Consider the following 15,916-nt stretch of genomic DNA (forward strand, 5'->3'; position numbering starts at 1 on the left):
CGACTTCCATTGGCCCGCAACCAACTGCCGCCGGTTCCCATTGGTTCACCCAAACAACGCGTGCAAAACTTCCAAACGATTATTTACCTTTCTCTAGGATAATATCCTGTAATTCCTTTTTGTTTTGACACCACGAGGCTGCTCCTTAATTTTTTGATCATAGATCAGTGTTAGGTTTGCAGGATGCAATTATGACTATGAAAAATGTCAATTACAAAAATTATTTGAAAAGAAGCACTGAAGCGATTAGAGCGAATGATGTTATTCAAGCGGGAATAATTGTTTCCGTTCAGGTAGAATATTTATGGATCCGTGGTGTTAATGATAATGTGATGTAATTTTTTGCGGCGATAACAAATGTATGTAGTTGACGTGGAAATCTGGCTTCAGTGTATTCGTTGATGCGTGATTAGACGAGTTGACGTTAGATGGTGCTAGTGATTAGGTGAAGGAGGTTCGAACGGTTATTCGAACGGTTTAATTTAACCGTGTAGAATAGCTTGTATTTTAGTGAGAAAAATAATCGTATTTATGTTGTCATTCGCAATTGATTGAGATGGACCTTGTGACCCTGGTTAATATTCTGTGATAGATCAGGAATCTTAAACACAGTTCGTTTGGTTAAAAGCGTTTTCAAAAATTCACTACGATTGCCTAACTTTTTTATTTTTAGTTACATAAATTTAAATGTTTCAACTTTTCGAGGATAATCAAAGTTTTGCAGTACTTTTTAAACCTGTCTTTGTAGGAGATGAAAGTAAAATTGTTAAAGTATTGAACATAACGAACTTTATTTGAGCTGGAAGTACTACGTGAGATTTCCAACGAAAATTGTAACGACATAACCGTCATTTTCAAAATGGTGACGATTTCCGGTTCCACTTTAATCATATTCCGTACTAAACAATAAATTAATAATAATAAATAAATAAATTGTTGTGAACAAGATATATAATTACAAAAATTTATTATCACTTTTATAAATAAATTTAAGTATTCGCATTTATTTAAATTAATTTATGCAGTTGCAGCATCAAATACAAATATGGATTTTCGAATATTCTGCCACACCACCGAAAATTAAATTAGAGAAATTTGGATGAAGCTAATACAGTTCTCAAATGAAAGCATTCAAACAAAGAAAAATCTGAGAAACACTTCCTGTGGTGAGTCAAATAATTGTCGCGCACAGCTGGAAGCTATTTCCATTGCAGAAATCTTTCTCTTTTTTTTATCAACTTCTTCGCGAAACAGTGTTTATTGTTGCTATACATTTTTGCAACATTCTAATGGAAAATCAGTTAAATCCATTTCTCGCAGATTTCATGTATTTTTACTTTTGAAATGATAACAGTTCATATATTTTTTTAAATGCTTAATTTAATTTATTTATTAAATTGTTCAAAATAATTGTAAAATATAAAATATATTTTCTTAATTTAAAGTAATAATAAAAACAAACATAAATTAAATATTTAGATAATCGCATTTGTAAATTATTCCAATAAAAGTAGAAATCCTGATCAAATTGTTATGTGCAGTTAGAGAAATTATAATTATTTAATAATTGTATTGTCATGTACAGATTTGATGATCATCAGTATTGGTGGGCTCTGAGTCATATTTTCTTTTTTCCAACAATGAATTACTACACTGGCAATTTTCCTCCTGGCAAAATTATCTTTGGGTTGTTGTTTCGCCGAAAATGCGGAATAACGTAGGAGAATTCGATTCAGATAAAGACGTGCAAAGACTTGCAGGACACTATCAAAGATTTCCTGTCCTACTATTTCCTCGACTGGTGTCGTCAACAGCTACGATTAACTTTAACTGCTAGATGGAGGAAGACTTGGTCGACCTCGTAATTTTCAGAAATAACTGTACCATCAGTCGCGTTTGTCTGATATACTTTGAATCGGAATTCTGAGAACGAGGATGATCTTAAACGTCTCGTGTTATTAATGTCTTCAATGACTTCCCGAACTGTGGTTGCGGAAAGCTAACTTTCCGGAAGAAGGATAAAGCTATAATATTATCGCTGGTCCTAAATAAGTCATCTTCAGGCGAGTTCTTTTCACTCCTAAGACATTAGTTAAGAAGACCTGTTATCTATATTATGAATGCTATCGGAATTTAAAGACTGTGTTGTATCAGCACGAGTTTAATTACTTTTCAAATAGCAGTCACAAATGAAACTGTTACAATATATTATAAAAGATAACTTATTGCTTTAAAAATGAAGTATTGAACAATTTATTGAAAATCTTCATTAGTTTATGTCTCATTTTTAGGTATTGTTAGTATCTTCAATTACCTCAGTGTCAGGGTTTTAAGATGTTCTCGAAGACGGTATTAACTGGGATTTAACTGTTGTTGTTATTTATGAGCGTTGAAGTAATTGATTGATATTTTCTGTATCAAAAGATATTGTTTTAAATCCTTGATAATCGTTCAATCCTACACTGTTTTAACAATCGCTTGTTTTACAAGGGCACTTGGGTTGAAGAAATTATACGGCCCTGGAAGTCATAGCGCCGGTTTCAAAACGCCTCGGCGCCGACGGCAGACCAATTCAGTCAGTTGGCGTCGCGACGCCGCCGCTAAAGGTCTCCGAGCATCACGTTGCGCTGCTACCTCTGAGTTTTTTGCTGACAGGGGCAGAGATAACTGTTGTAAAAGGACACAGTGTATGCAGTCAGTGACCACAGACTGTGTCAGCAGTCTTCACCAAGTGTATCATCACAAACCGCCTGATTGAAGAAAAGGATACCCTTATCCCTTAAATACTTCAACATAGACACCGGGAATATTTAAAGCGGAAACAAATTCGATTGAATACTCTAATGCTGCGGGTAACGATCGCATCTCTGTCGCGGACGCCTCAGGAATGTCCCAATTTTTTCCTAGCTAGTTGACCTATTAACCCCAAGTAGGGCAGTTCAAGCTAAGAAAACTTAGTCCAGATGATGCAACGAAGGGCGCAGATGGTTATGAGAAACGTGATCCAGGTACCAGTCAGAATCAAATGACGAAGAAGCTCGGTGGTTCCTTGGATCATCGTTACACAGGAGCAAACACCTTGTTCGTGAAATTTACTGTTACTCCCTGTTAAGAAGAAGGAAGAGGATGATTGTAAAATTCAAAGCAGGGAGATATTGAAATTTCAGAATTCTGAGACACTTAATGTACAGGATCAAGTTTTAAAACGATTCGGAGTCAGCTACATGAAAGAACTGCGTTTTGGCTTCCAATAGCTTCCATCAATCTTGGCAAGTACCCGTTGGGAGAGGAACCGAAAGACTACTCAAGGAAGCATCGTCTGACATTATTAGCTGAAAACTCGGAGTTTCTTTATCCGAATTTCACTGGTTTTGAACGGGAGTAATGCTTCACCTAAACAACTCAGTTTAATCGGTCGATCGATCGTCACCGCTTCGAAAACCGCCCCTAAAAGTGTTCCTGCAGATCGCTTCGCATTTAGACAAAATCTGAAATCGCTGAAGGCAATTTTCTAGTATCGCACAAGACTTTGTACAGCTCGCGGGGGAGCACTCGACCCCTAAACTCGTCGACACGTTCGCTCGATCTATTTATTGCGAAGATGCACATGAGGTCGTTGAACCACGGGGTATCATTCGAATAATTTTAGACAGGGTCAAAATCGAAAATTGGGAAGCTTTGGCGCACGTGTGTCTCTCGCGTGCAATCCTTCAGATGTATTCCCCGAGGAATAGCTTCCTTGTTCTGTTCAGATGAATCGAGGCTACGAAGGTGAGAGTGTGATAAATGCCAAAATGTTCAAAGATTAAATAGCCAGTGGTCAGATTATCTGATGGAGACTTGATAAATGAATCTTCAGCTATCCAAGAACATTCCGCTGACCCGTAAATTCGAGAACTGCGACTGATTGTCCGGTGACCCGATTGTCTGCCATAAAATCCGCGCCGGAAACCCGACGGCGACCAATTTTGTTGCCTATTTATATTGTGGTCGTGTGTATTCCTGGATTCACAAGACATCCAGAAAACAAAATCTTTTTCTGCTCGGCGGGACTCCTTCGGGCGAACTCGGAATACGTGATGTACATTGATGATGCTGTGCAAGCCTGCTTGAGTTAGTGCTGGTAGAGGATCTGGGGAGCAACGTCGTCGATGCAGTTGAACTTTCCATAAGTCAACAGAGAAGGGAGAAGGATTAGGTTATTCCAGACTTAGGCAGTGAAGTTGAAAACTCTGGTAGCTGCCTTGACAAACAGAAGAAAGTTAGCTTCCTTCCTTCGAAGTGATATCTAGCAATCATTTCGCCTTCTACTGTGATAGTTTCAGCGAGGAACTAGAAACATTAACTATCATATACAGGATATTTCATTGCCAACAGTAGAATCCAATTTGCATTTTAATTCCTTGGCAAATAGAGGTTATAATAGAAGTTTCTCTAGAAACTCTCTAGACTTATTACACCAGCGAAAGTCGACTTGCTGCCATTAATACCCCTAAGAGAAGGGCCTTAAGGAGAGAAAATATCACTGTACCAGCGAGGATCTCTTCTCTTGGGATCCTTCGTTGCTCAGCTAAGTGGATTATGTGAAGCCGTAAGCAGGACACGACATCTAGGTCGCTAGAAAGTGATTTTAAATTTAAAGAAAGGAAAATCGATTAAAGAAAGAAAATGTCGAGCTCTCCGGGTACCCGTAAAGGCCCTCCAAGGCCGACGATCCAGCTACCACTACCGGGACAATACTATTCGCAAACGTATGTTCCGACTCCATACGGTCAGACCCCGATACCGATGACCCCGGTTTCCGGTCAGCCACAGGTGATCTACGCGAACAGAGCCAGCGAGTTCGTATTCTCACAGTTCAAGGGTATCAAGCACTTGACCAAATCAGGGCTGAGCGTCGGGGAGAAGAGCGCTTTCTGGCTGTACGAGAAGGTCCGGCGAACATTCCAAAATGATCAGTTTCGCGCCTTCGTCGGATCAAGCTAATTATTGACGTGTTTATGATTTTTGTGCATAGGTCAGTTCCTGGAGCAAACGGTGGTTCACGCACATTTTCTTATTCGTTGTCGTGCTTTTATACAGTATCGGGGGTGCGATGATCTTTGTGACAATCGAGGGAACCAACGAGGATGTCGTGCACACCAATATAAGAAAAGAGAGGTAAGAAGAAAAAGAAATCGTTTAGTGTTACCGCACTGTCTGTAAATTGAAATGCATTGTGCTCTGCAATATATGCACAGACTTTAGCTTCTTTGTTGGTCGCTGGATGCTAACTTGGTCGCTATTTAGTTCTGGAGCTAAATGCGATATTAAAAGCATCTCTGGCTATAGAGTAAATTTTTTTAAGTTTCATAATTTCTTATTACTTGACTATAGATTTCTATGCAAAATGAAAATTGTACGCATTCATTGCAAGATTCGAGAGCTACATAGATATTTATTGTATTTCTGAAAAATTTTGTTAAGTTGAAAATAATGTAGCAGTATTTTTAGATTCAATACATTTTTGTTCCTTCACGTTGGAATCAATGACCACTTTCTGTAAAATGGATAATGGTCTGACGGATCTAAACTGTTTTGTGGTTTGTTATTTTTGATTCGAAGCACACAAACTTCTCGGCTGTCTGTCAGTCCATTGGCGATTCCGTTTCGTCTGAGGTAAGATTATTAGTTTATGCTTTCGGCTGGCAATACTACAATAACGCTCGTTTCCATACGTCGATGATCCCGACCTTCGTATTCATGAAAATGGTCTCTAGGTGCAGGTGTATACGTGACCCTGCTGTATGCGATATCAGTCGCGTCTCGAAGTAGATCGGCTATGGAAAATGAGAAGCAAAACGAACGATACAACATTGATATATCTAAACGTGATAGCGAAAGTTAATCCTAATTATTGTTTGCTTGAGACTTTTATTCCTTGAATTCGAGGAAAAATAAATAATAGAAAAATCGTATTAGAATTAATATTTTTATTCTTATCAGATCCTAGCACTGAAACTTGTGTTTACATGCTTTAATGCGTACATTTCAACTGCTAACTAGCCTGATTCTTAATCTGATGATACAGTCGGCACGCAAGCAAGTTTGAAATTGCCACGATAATGTTCCACATTGACAGAGAATATCCAACCTTCTTTGAATTCAGCGTAGAATTATTAAACTACGTCTGTATAAAATATTATGAAGAATACTTTTAATATCACTTTTGTATTTCAACTCCTCAATGCCCATCGTTACGAAATGTTAGATATTAACGTTCGGAGAATTTTTCATTATTGCAATTTCGGCAATTGCATTTATACGAGTGAGAATATGACAAGTTGGAAAGACACAAATGCTACGCATATTTTTATGAAAAATATCTGTATCGTTCACTTTTTCTGAAAAATGCTTCGAAATATTTTTCTCATTTTCTTAATTTTTATAAATAGGCAAATATTGCGTCGCTCGAATTTTTACTGTGTATCGAAACAATGAGGTCAAATGTTAATAAAATCTTGCGGCAAACGAGCAGTGACAAAGAAATGTTCCTTAATAATATTATCCAATCCACTGGAGAACTTTTCGATAATCATTCTCAGTTCCGACAAGCATAATCAGCGCCAACGCATTCCTCGACTCGCTCCACTGTGGACTGTGGCCGTGGTTTCGTTCTTTATAGCCAGGTCGATTTTTCCACAATTTAGATAGATCAACTTCAAGACGAAGGTCGGTTTGTGTTTCTCTAACACGTCACATAGCCAGCCATAGCGTGACCCATCTGATAACAGAAACAGTACATGGTCCAATTGCTCACCTTGGCAATGGCTACCTGTGCAAATTATTTTCCTTTTGCCTGAATGCGCAGGTTACGAGCGTTGTTGTGATTCATTCTGCAAGCTGATGGATCACTGTTAATTAAAACAGAGCATTATACTAAATTTATTTAGGCAATACTTGAAAAAATACTTGCAATATATATCGTTCATATGTATGAACGATAGGTATGTACATTAGACCTGTACCATATAATTTCTATTTACTCGTTTGTTTATTCGCATAGCGATTCCGCTCGAATAGATTAGATAATATAAATGAGACTGTAAAAGGATACGTTGTCAACACAGCTGTTGCGCAACAGTTCCACAAAAGTCTCAATAAAATTGTCAAGGTACAAACAGACCATGTGTCGCAGATAATCCGCGCAATTCATTAACGTTTCACATACATATTTTTCAAGAACAATCGCGTGTAGTTTCCTATTCAAGGACGAAAGGAAACCGTATTACGACAATCGACGTCGGTCAGTCTGGTTGAAATCGAAATTTCTCATAAGATCCCCCCATTTGTCCCGGATAAATTGCATAAAGGAAATTCGTTGTCGCGATGATTCTGTAGTTCTCTTAGTGAACGATCAGAAAAACAAGAGAAGAGAGAAAGAATAGATCTGAAATTGGGAAGAGCAACTGCTCTTGAAAAACTCTGCATAATTTTATTTACAATTTGAGAAAGATTATTTTTTTTTTGGTAGAAGATAAAGATGATGTAAAGTGTTGCCTGAAAGACAAAAAAAGGAAAATCCAATTGCTTGAATACTTTTTTTTCAATTTTGAAAGAACACATTTTACAACGCAAACAGAAAGAAGTCGAATGTTTGCAGTATCTTAAACCAAAAAATGGGAGAACATTCACCCTGAGAAACGTATGAGAGTTAAAGAAGTATGGCGCAAGCTCTGGCGCAGAATAGAAAAATCATGGTTCGGTGTCAGATCGGTTTTATGTGATTCGTTGTAATTCTGTGACAGGAACGAGACACTGACAGTGATTAGGGAGCTCTGGAACGACGAAACGCTGGCCGGGAACACGGATTTATGGGACGGTCGGGCTAGAAATGAGCTGATGAAGTACGAGGAGCTTTTGTACAATTTCTACAAGAGAGGAGTGACAGATCGGGGCCAAAAAGTCTGGACCTTCTGGAACGCCGTGTTCTACTGCGGCACTATCTACACCACCATAGGTAAGTCAAAACGATTATGCCTTCTGTCCGATAAGTGATCGGTCCGTTTGTCCGAGACCGGCAGATATCGTTCGCTTTTTCAAAAGAAAATTTAAAGTTGAATAAAACGCTTGAAGAGTCGACTTGGTTGGCTTGCCAAGTAGTTGCCAAGTTAATTGAGCTTCCGAGAAACTAGGTAGGGCTTAAAAAGAAAACACACGGATGAGATGCAATCGATCAAACTAGGATCAGATTAATTTATCCCACTGTTTGCCAACTACGAAAGTAAACAATATTTCCAATCAACCCGAGGCTAACTCGGGAAATTGATTCACGTATATCGTGGAAAGGGTGATTTCACTTTCAATGGTAAATCCCGGTGTATTTCTGCTAGTCTGACGTCACGGAGCGACGCGATCACCATCCGCGTGTCATTAAATCACTGTTACCAGCGGGCCAACAAACGAAACCAAGAAAAAAATTAGGAGTGGTTAGCACTTCGGTTTACACCGCTCATAAATCCGCCGCGGGATCCTGATTTATTTATCCACATCTTCGTTATATTGCGTTTGTTTGCCTTCCGGTATGGCTGCTGATTGATTTTGCGCCGGAAACGGCGGAAATATTGTTTTGTTTGTTTGTTGATTGTTACTGCAACGCCGATAGTTACTCGTTGATTCTCGAAATTTTTCTTTCTTTCGCTTCACAGTAAGTTTCGTTCATTCTTGTCAGCGGCCCCGAGAGATTTTGGTGGATATTCTTGGATCGTGATTTTATTCATCCCAGAAGTGATTCGAACAAAATATGTATCAGCTTTCTGGAAGAGCATAGGCTAGCTTAGTCCTCCATTTTATGTGAGCGATGGCCGCACTCGTGTTCCATGCTCCGCCATATTTATCTCCGAGTACTTAAGCGAATATAAGTTAGAGTTGTTTCAAAATGATTTCAGCACTTTTCAAAAATTTATTTCGCTTGCATTAGTCATCTTTATTTTCTACACTGCCATCAGTGTTATTTAGGGAGTGGTATATTCTAGACACGTAATCCATTTAATTCGAAAATATATTTAATTCGTTCTTCTTTATTTTTCATTCATTCTATTTCATTCGATGAGTTTTTTTTTGGCATCGTTAGTTTTCTCAATCGATTTTCATCTTTTTTCGTATTCTTAAAGAAGTTAAGCCATTTTCAACTGATTTTAATCCACGTTCTTCAGTTTCTGGGCATTCTTCAACCTCCATCTTAATCGTGAAGATCAGCGTTCCGAATGAAATTCCTCGCATCGTTCCCGGTACATTTCTCTGTCCATTTGCAGCTTCGTATTTCTAGAACCGTTAAATTGATTTACACAGAGTCAGGAAAAGCCATTATATACAGCGACGCGCTCGAAACTGTCGGCTTTATCCGGATTGAAGGCGGTTAAAGAATCGTAGTCGATAAAAGCTGGAAAGGAAATAAGCCGCAATGGAGAAAATTCGAACGGAAGGATGTTATTTTCCACTCTTACAAGATCACCGCCTATATTTCGCAAGCGCTCGGCGAGCGTGGAGCGAACTTTCGACGCGTCTCGTAGATACTACGAACATATTTACTTTAAAAATATGAAAACTGCTGGAGACGCGTAAGGCGCCGGTCACAGCTGCAAGTCGAAATTAATGTTGGAATTATTTCCGCGACCCAGTTCTGTTCATGGGTACCTCGGCAATTAGTGGTTGATGGTTGTCGTTCCCTAGACGCGTGTGTTCTGTTTTCACAAATGAATTGACAACACTTTGGTGGATCCGAGCTGTTAGCGTAACCGTCGAATAGATTTGCACATTGAATTTATCGACGCTGTTAGACCACCGCGGCATGAATTTGTATGGCAGAAATTATACCCATTTGTATAACTGTAAACGTATTGGATATAAATTGTACCGTATCGATTGTTTGGAATATGTTCTCTAGGAAGTAGATGAAGCAATGTTGAAATGATCTTTTAAATAAATTATGACGGAAAGTAGCGATGCTGCAAATGCGAATGAGAAGGAACTAAGGGAATAGTCAGTGTCGTTTTTGACAGTGAAGCTGATTGTCCACGATGATGATCCCTCGTGCATAGTTTCTGTGGCCGACGAGAAAATATGCCCACGCGTACTATTTCGAGTGGTCGCATTACGCAACGAAAAAGAAGAATCGTGGGTGATGCTCGTGGGATGTTTAGGCGCCATGCTTTTCGTATTTCGGAGACGAATTCAGTTTGGTAGAAATTACGCAACATTGTTTTCCACTTAATATTCCTCCGAAAATAAATCCCGGAGCTTTCGGTGCTCCTACTTCCTTTTACAATGAAAGTTAATTTACTTATTTGCAACATTTTCCACTGTACGAAGATTCCCGTAAGATATGGATTAAAACAAAATTATTACCAATTTTATTTTCCTTTTCATTGCGAATATCTTTCTGTTAATTTAACCATTTAGAATGTTCTCCGCATGGGAAAGATTAAGGTAGAGATTAATATAACTTGTTGATCATTTTTCTATCAGAACAATTAGGTTATTGTTTTGAGCATCACGTGCGTCACACATGCATAAAATCCGCTTGGTTCCATTAGTACAACGGCGGCTTCACCTGACACTCGTTGAAATCACCAACTTATAAGTATTTATAGCGACCCACATTGCCACAGGTATATTCTCTATTCATCAATTGATCTCCCTAGTTATTTCTATAGCTACTGTTTATGTACCGTAGCTCGGATGCCGATCAATTCGGTTCTAAATTTTCTGCTTGTTAATTTCCTACAGCATACACGTCTAATTGGTCCAATGGCACAGTAGGACGATCATTAGTGCATCATTGTAGATACGAATTACACAATTATTTACGCGCCGTTGGATCATTGTGATAATGATGATCAATTATGTCAGGCGAATTGTCAATTACGAAATAATCGAGATTCATCTCTGTAAATCAAGAGAAAATTATATTTTGCAATTTAAATAATTTATACACCTACTTGATTTAATTAACTTTATTCTTCTAGCAATTATCATAACTTTTCATTGAGTAAGGAGACACGGTTTGTATTAATTAATCGTTACGATAATTTTATCCATACTTTTATATTTTATTTATTCAAAGAATAAACATTCTCCTTCATAACATTCTGTATTCTCAAAAATATTCGAAGGCAGTGACAGAAATACCTGTCGATAAAAAAGCACCCAAAAAAGGCTGACGTGATTCAGCGGCAACGTTTCAATAAAAATGACTGTCCGAGGATGTTTTAATTGTACAGCTCGTTCGTTAACTGTGTCCCACCGTGCACGATGAACAGCGAAGATTCAGCGGGAGATATTCGAGGAATTATCGCGAAAGAAATCACGATGTCGGGAACGGTCAAACTTTCAGTGAATTGAATTGCTCAACAGCCCGCCAACTTGGTTTGCACGCTCTTTCCAATTGTTTTTCCATTATTCCATGTCCGACTTCGACCTCGGTGTTATCCAGGAACATTTGTCACACGTTCGTAGCTGCGAATCGCAGCTTTCTACATCTCCAGCAATGAATAATGCGGAAACAATCACTCCGCGAGAGCCTCCTTGAAGAATACGAAATGGCAGCAGGTGTGTTGATGCGGGAGTCAAAAAATTTGATGAATTATTTGTGACTTCAGAAGCAGGATAAAGCTGCAATAAGTTTTACTCTGCATAAACTTCCCGTTTATGGAGCTTCCTTATTATTTTTTAAAGCTGCGGCCTCTGTAGACATTAAACTGCGAACTTGCCAGCGGACGTTGCAGTTAATTTGATAAGTAAATCGATAGTTTCAGAGATTACGATGTTGGCGAATTTGCGGCCTCCCAGGATGGTACATAAAGCCGTAAAGGCGTAACATAAAATTCGTAAATCAAATAAAGCATGCCAGACGAATTCGAAGAAATAAGGTCACCGTCGATGCCGCTGATCGCATCAATAAACAAATTTATTGGCAGTCGTAATAGGGACGTTTCCAGCGCATTATCGATGCGCTATGCAATTCATAGACTTCTGTTCACGAGGACATCGAGATATATCCCTTTGCGCCGCATCCGTACTTCTGTCTGAAACGTTTGACGCAGGCCCTTTGTCTCCAGCGCGTTTTGCGCTTCGAATTCGACAAGGCAACGTTTTAGTTTCCCTTTATCCAATTTCAGCAAGGAAATCGTCCAGTTCGTTCCCTCTCCCCACGCTCCATGGTATTATGAAAATCGCTACAATGGAACATCGTTCTTTCACCAAGCTGACCGCACGGAGTCGTAACGTTGACAATGGATGACTCCAAAGATAAAAATATGCAGCCGTATGCTAATACGTTGAATGATGCAATCGGCGGTGTTTTTTGGACGTTCGTAATCGTATTTGCACAATTCCTTTAGTTCATTCGCAAATATCGCATCCACTTTGTACTTCTCAGCAATGTTTACACACGTGCACAGGTTATAACAATTTTTAAATTATTCTAGAGAAATACCGTGTAATGATTCTGACCACGTTTAATTATATAATAATCATTCTAAATACGTTAACTCGTTTTTTAGTACTTTGTGAAAATAATCGAATTGAATTCCTAAACTCTAAGAGGTTTAAAGCGAGCACTGAAATAACATGTATTTTTCTTAGAATCCCAGAGTGTTTGTGTATAAATATTGCTTCTCTCTAGGAGACTACTTTTTCTCCGTTAGTCAGTGTGAAAGACGATGAATCACCGATTCGAGAAAAAGAGAATGAAATTAGTCACCATACGTTTCTTATTCGGTACAAAGAAGCCGACATGATTATTGGCCACTTTATTTTGAGGACCCGGTCGGGCTTGACTGCGACTTGGTAGCTTTCCAAAAAACACATTGATACGTGTTATCTTCCGCTCACGCCGTCTATTATTTCTCGACAACAGTTGACGTCTCACTTTTCAACCAGTCAGAATTATTTTACAATCTTTCAACGCTTTATTTTACACCAATTTCCCGACGATACAGATCAATTATAATCAATTGCAATTCTTATAAATTGTTCATCGGCAAACTCGTTCATAAACAGCTAAAGAAATTCTATTCTGGAAATACTACACAAAGCGGCATGAAATTTTTATGAAAGACTTGATTTTCAAAAGAGTTTGCTTGGAAAGTTGGTCCCCGAAGACCAACAGCAAGTATACATTGCTCGAGAGCTACAGCAACTTTGATCGCGAACTAACGTCGTCTACAATGGAAAAAGTCGACTACTTCTCTTGATATTATCATTTCAAATCTCGAATAATCTAAAAGCTCTACGATAAACAGCACGTCAGAAATGCGTAACAAAATCTTTCTACAAAGTTTCCGTTTTCAAAGTTGATGTTCAAATCATGTTCGTCATAAGTAGAAATTCCCAGCAATGGCCAGACGCGCTGTTGCATATTTGTCAACGCTGCTTGCAGCAATTCAAACTATACTTTTTCTACAAAATCTTAAAAACGAGAGTTGCTTTACAATTGCAACAACAAACTTGAACAGAATAAAAATTCTATGGAATTGCGATCTCACGCGACTACTATCGTTGCTAACAAATCCTAAGCGTTCCGCGTCGATGGGAAATTCAAGATACACGCTCGGTGAAATTTCCGCGGCCGGAAACAAACTGAAATTGCCAAGTCGGCGAATCGGGTCTGGTCGGCGTAGACATTTCGTCGCTCAGTTCTCGATTTCGCGAGGGGGAAAAAAAAGTATTTGACTTATTGTCCCCAGTCACAATAGATAAACATTGAAAGCAGCGCGGAGCTCTCCCTGCGTTAAACTTCTCGTTTGAATTCTACGTCGCTGTTTGCCCTCGTTACGGACAAAAAAAACTGGGATCGCGAAGAGATAAAAGTTAATATCGCGAGGTGGATACAGGAATTAGAAAATGGACGTGAAAAATCCGTAACAAAGTTCGACGTTTCCACCTGATAAACAAGGGAAATCGGGTCGATAATGTACGTTCAGCTGATCATTAGGTTCGTTTCCCTGTCTGTTGTTCTGCTAGTTGGAAACTTTGCCGATTTGCATGAGGGAGCTCAGAATTTAATGCTCGCTGGAGAATTATGCAATCTTTCGGAAGGAAAGTTTGGAAAGTAAAAGAAGTAGTCATTGTTTTGTGTTGTACTTTTATCTGATTCCGATGGGCAATGGACTGCGGATTTTAAACACCTGGAAAGAAAATAACTTCTGACTTGATAGAGTAAAACGATACATTAAAATGATTAAACCGTCGCACTATTAAAGTCGCGACAGATTAGAGTTCGAACATAATTTACTAACTATCAATACTATTCAATTTTTCTGTTGTTGATATTTGGCAGTTACTATTAAGAATGAAGAATTATAATAAAAGATCAACATATGTATAATTGCTCGCGATAGTTTTCGTAAAACATTTGAAGCAGAATAGCATTGTGAAAATTCGATCAAATAACTTGAATATTTTTGAGATGCTGAAGTGTCTAGAAAATTTAAAATAATTTTGGCACTTGATTTCAATCTCAAAGAAATATAAAACACATGAATTGCAGCTATTGAATCAAATTGTTTGGACATTGTATTGTATGCTAGTCATTTAAAAGAATGGTACCATCTTGAAAGTGGGAGAAATTGTGTTGAGGTGAGAAAAGGAACTGAAGGAAAGGAAATTGAAGAGGAACGAAAGTTTGACACGGAAAAATTCTTATAGGAGAAATGTTATTCACGCATGACCGAATGTGGCGTGAACACAGAGCTCGGCGGATTGAAAATTGGAGATGGATGCGTCGGACGGTGAATTTATGAAATATTTCATGAGCCATGAAAGAGACGACGATTGAAATAGCGGTCGATTAAAGGGACGCCGAGGTGTTATTGAAGTTCGTGCTTCTAATTGACAGTATACCACCGACGAGCCTCCTGCACTATGAATTTTCAATGTCTTGCGTACCAGATCTATTCAGCCGAGCTTTGTGTCGCGATAGAATTTATATTTTCCTGCAAGTTCCCGTAGATCTTAAACAAAAAACATCAAATTCGCTGTAATTAAAAGAAATTACTAGATAGAATATTTCTCCTTTAACTTGCAGGTACGATATAGACTGATGCATTACTTGTGTATCTTGTCTGTAGTCTTCGTATTGATTTTGCACTTCCTTTTTGGGTCAGCTTTTCAAACTACCTGACTGTACCTCTCTCTTACGCAATATTACATGAATTGTATATCAGATTGGCGCAGATGTTACGTATCTTTTTTTTCACTCTTTAACTGGTAACTCTGTACACAGTGTAAATATAAAATTCTAATAACTTAGCTACATATGTTGCTGTGTGTAAAAATTCTGCACCGACAGTCTCCGAACACTAATTAATATCCTCAAACAAAGATAAGCATTAAAGGGCAAAACACTTTCATAGAAGCTGCAAAGCACTATGGCCCGTTTTCGTGAAAAGAAACGAACTAAGGACACATCTGCGCTCACAATGGTTGTCCATTTCAATTCCATTCTTCATGTACTACACGTAAGCCTGGAGATATTAAGGTATAGTGGACGATTATTATGACGGACGCTGTGCCCTACATGGATGAAAGGATTAGGATCCCGGATCTGATCGATTATTGGACAAGTATATTGAATTGCGATACGTGAAACGTCCGAATTTTAACCGTCTATGTTCAAGCGACGACTTTGAAATGCCATAAAAAATTAAAAACAATTATCATATTGCTGATCTTCCTTATTGATTGCATTACATGAGAAAGGTCATATAGACTGAAAGTGTTAGGTCATGTACAATTTCACTTGACCAAAGCGCAAAGAGTTAAAATATTCTGTCGGTGTTCTCCTTAAATCGAATTTCATAGTTACACCTTGATTCTGCCTTCCTAAATCCAAATCTGAACAAGATTTTCACAAAATGAAAAGATAAAACGGTTT

Source organism: Augochlora pura, chromosome 3, assembly GCF_028453695.1.
Source record: "Augochlora pura isolate Apur16 chromosome 3, APUR_v2.2.1, whole genome shotgun sequence".
Classification (NCBI taxonomy): domain Eukaryota; kingdom Metazoa; phylum Arthropoda; class Insecta; order Hymenoptera; family Halictidae; genus Augochlora; species Augochlora pura.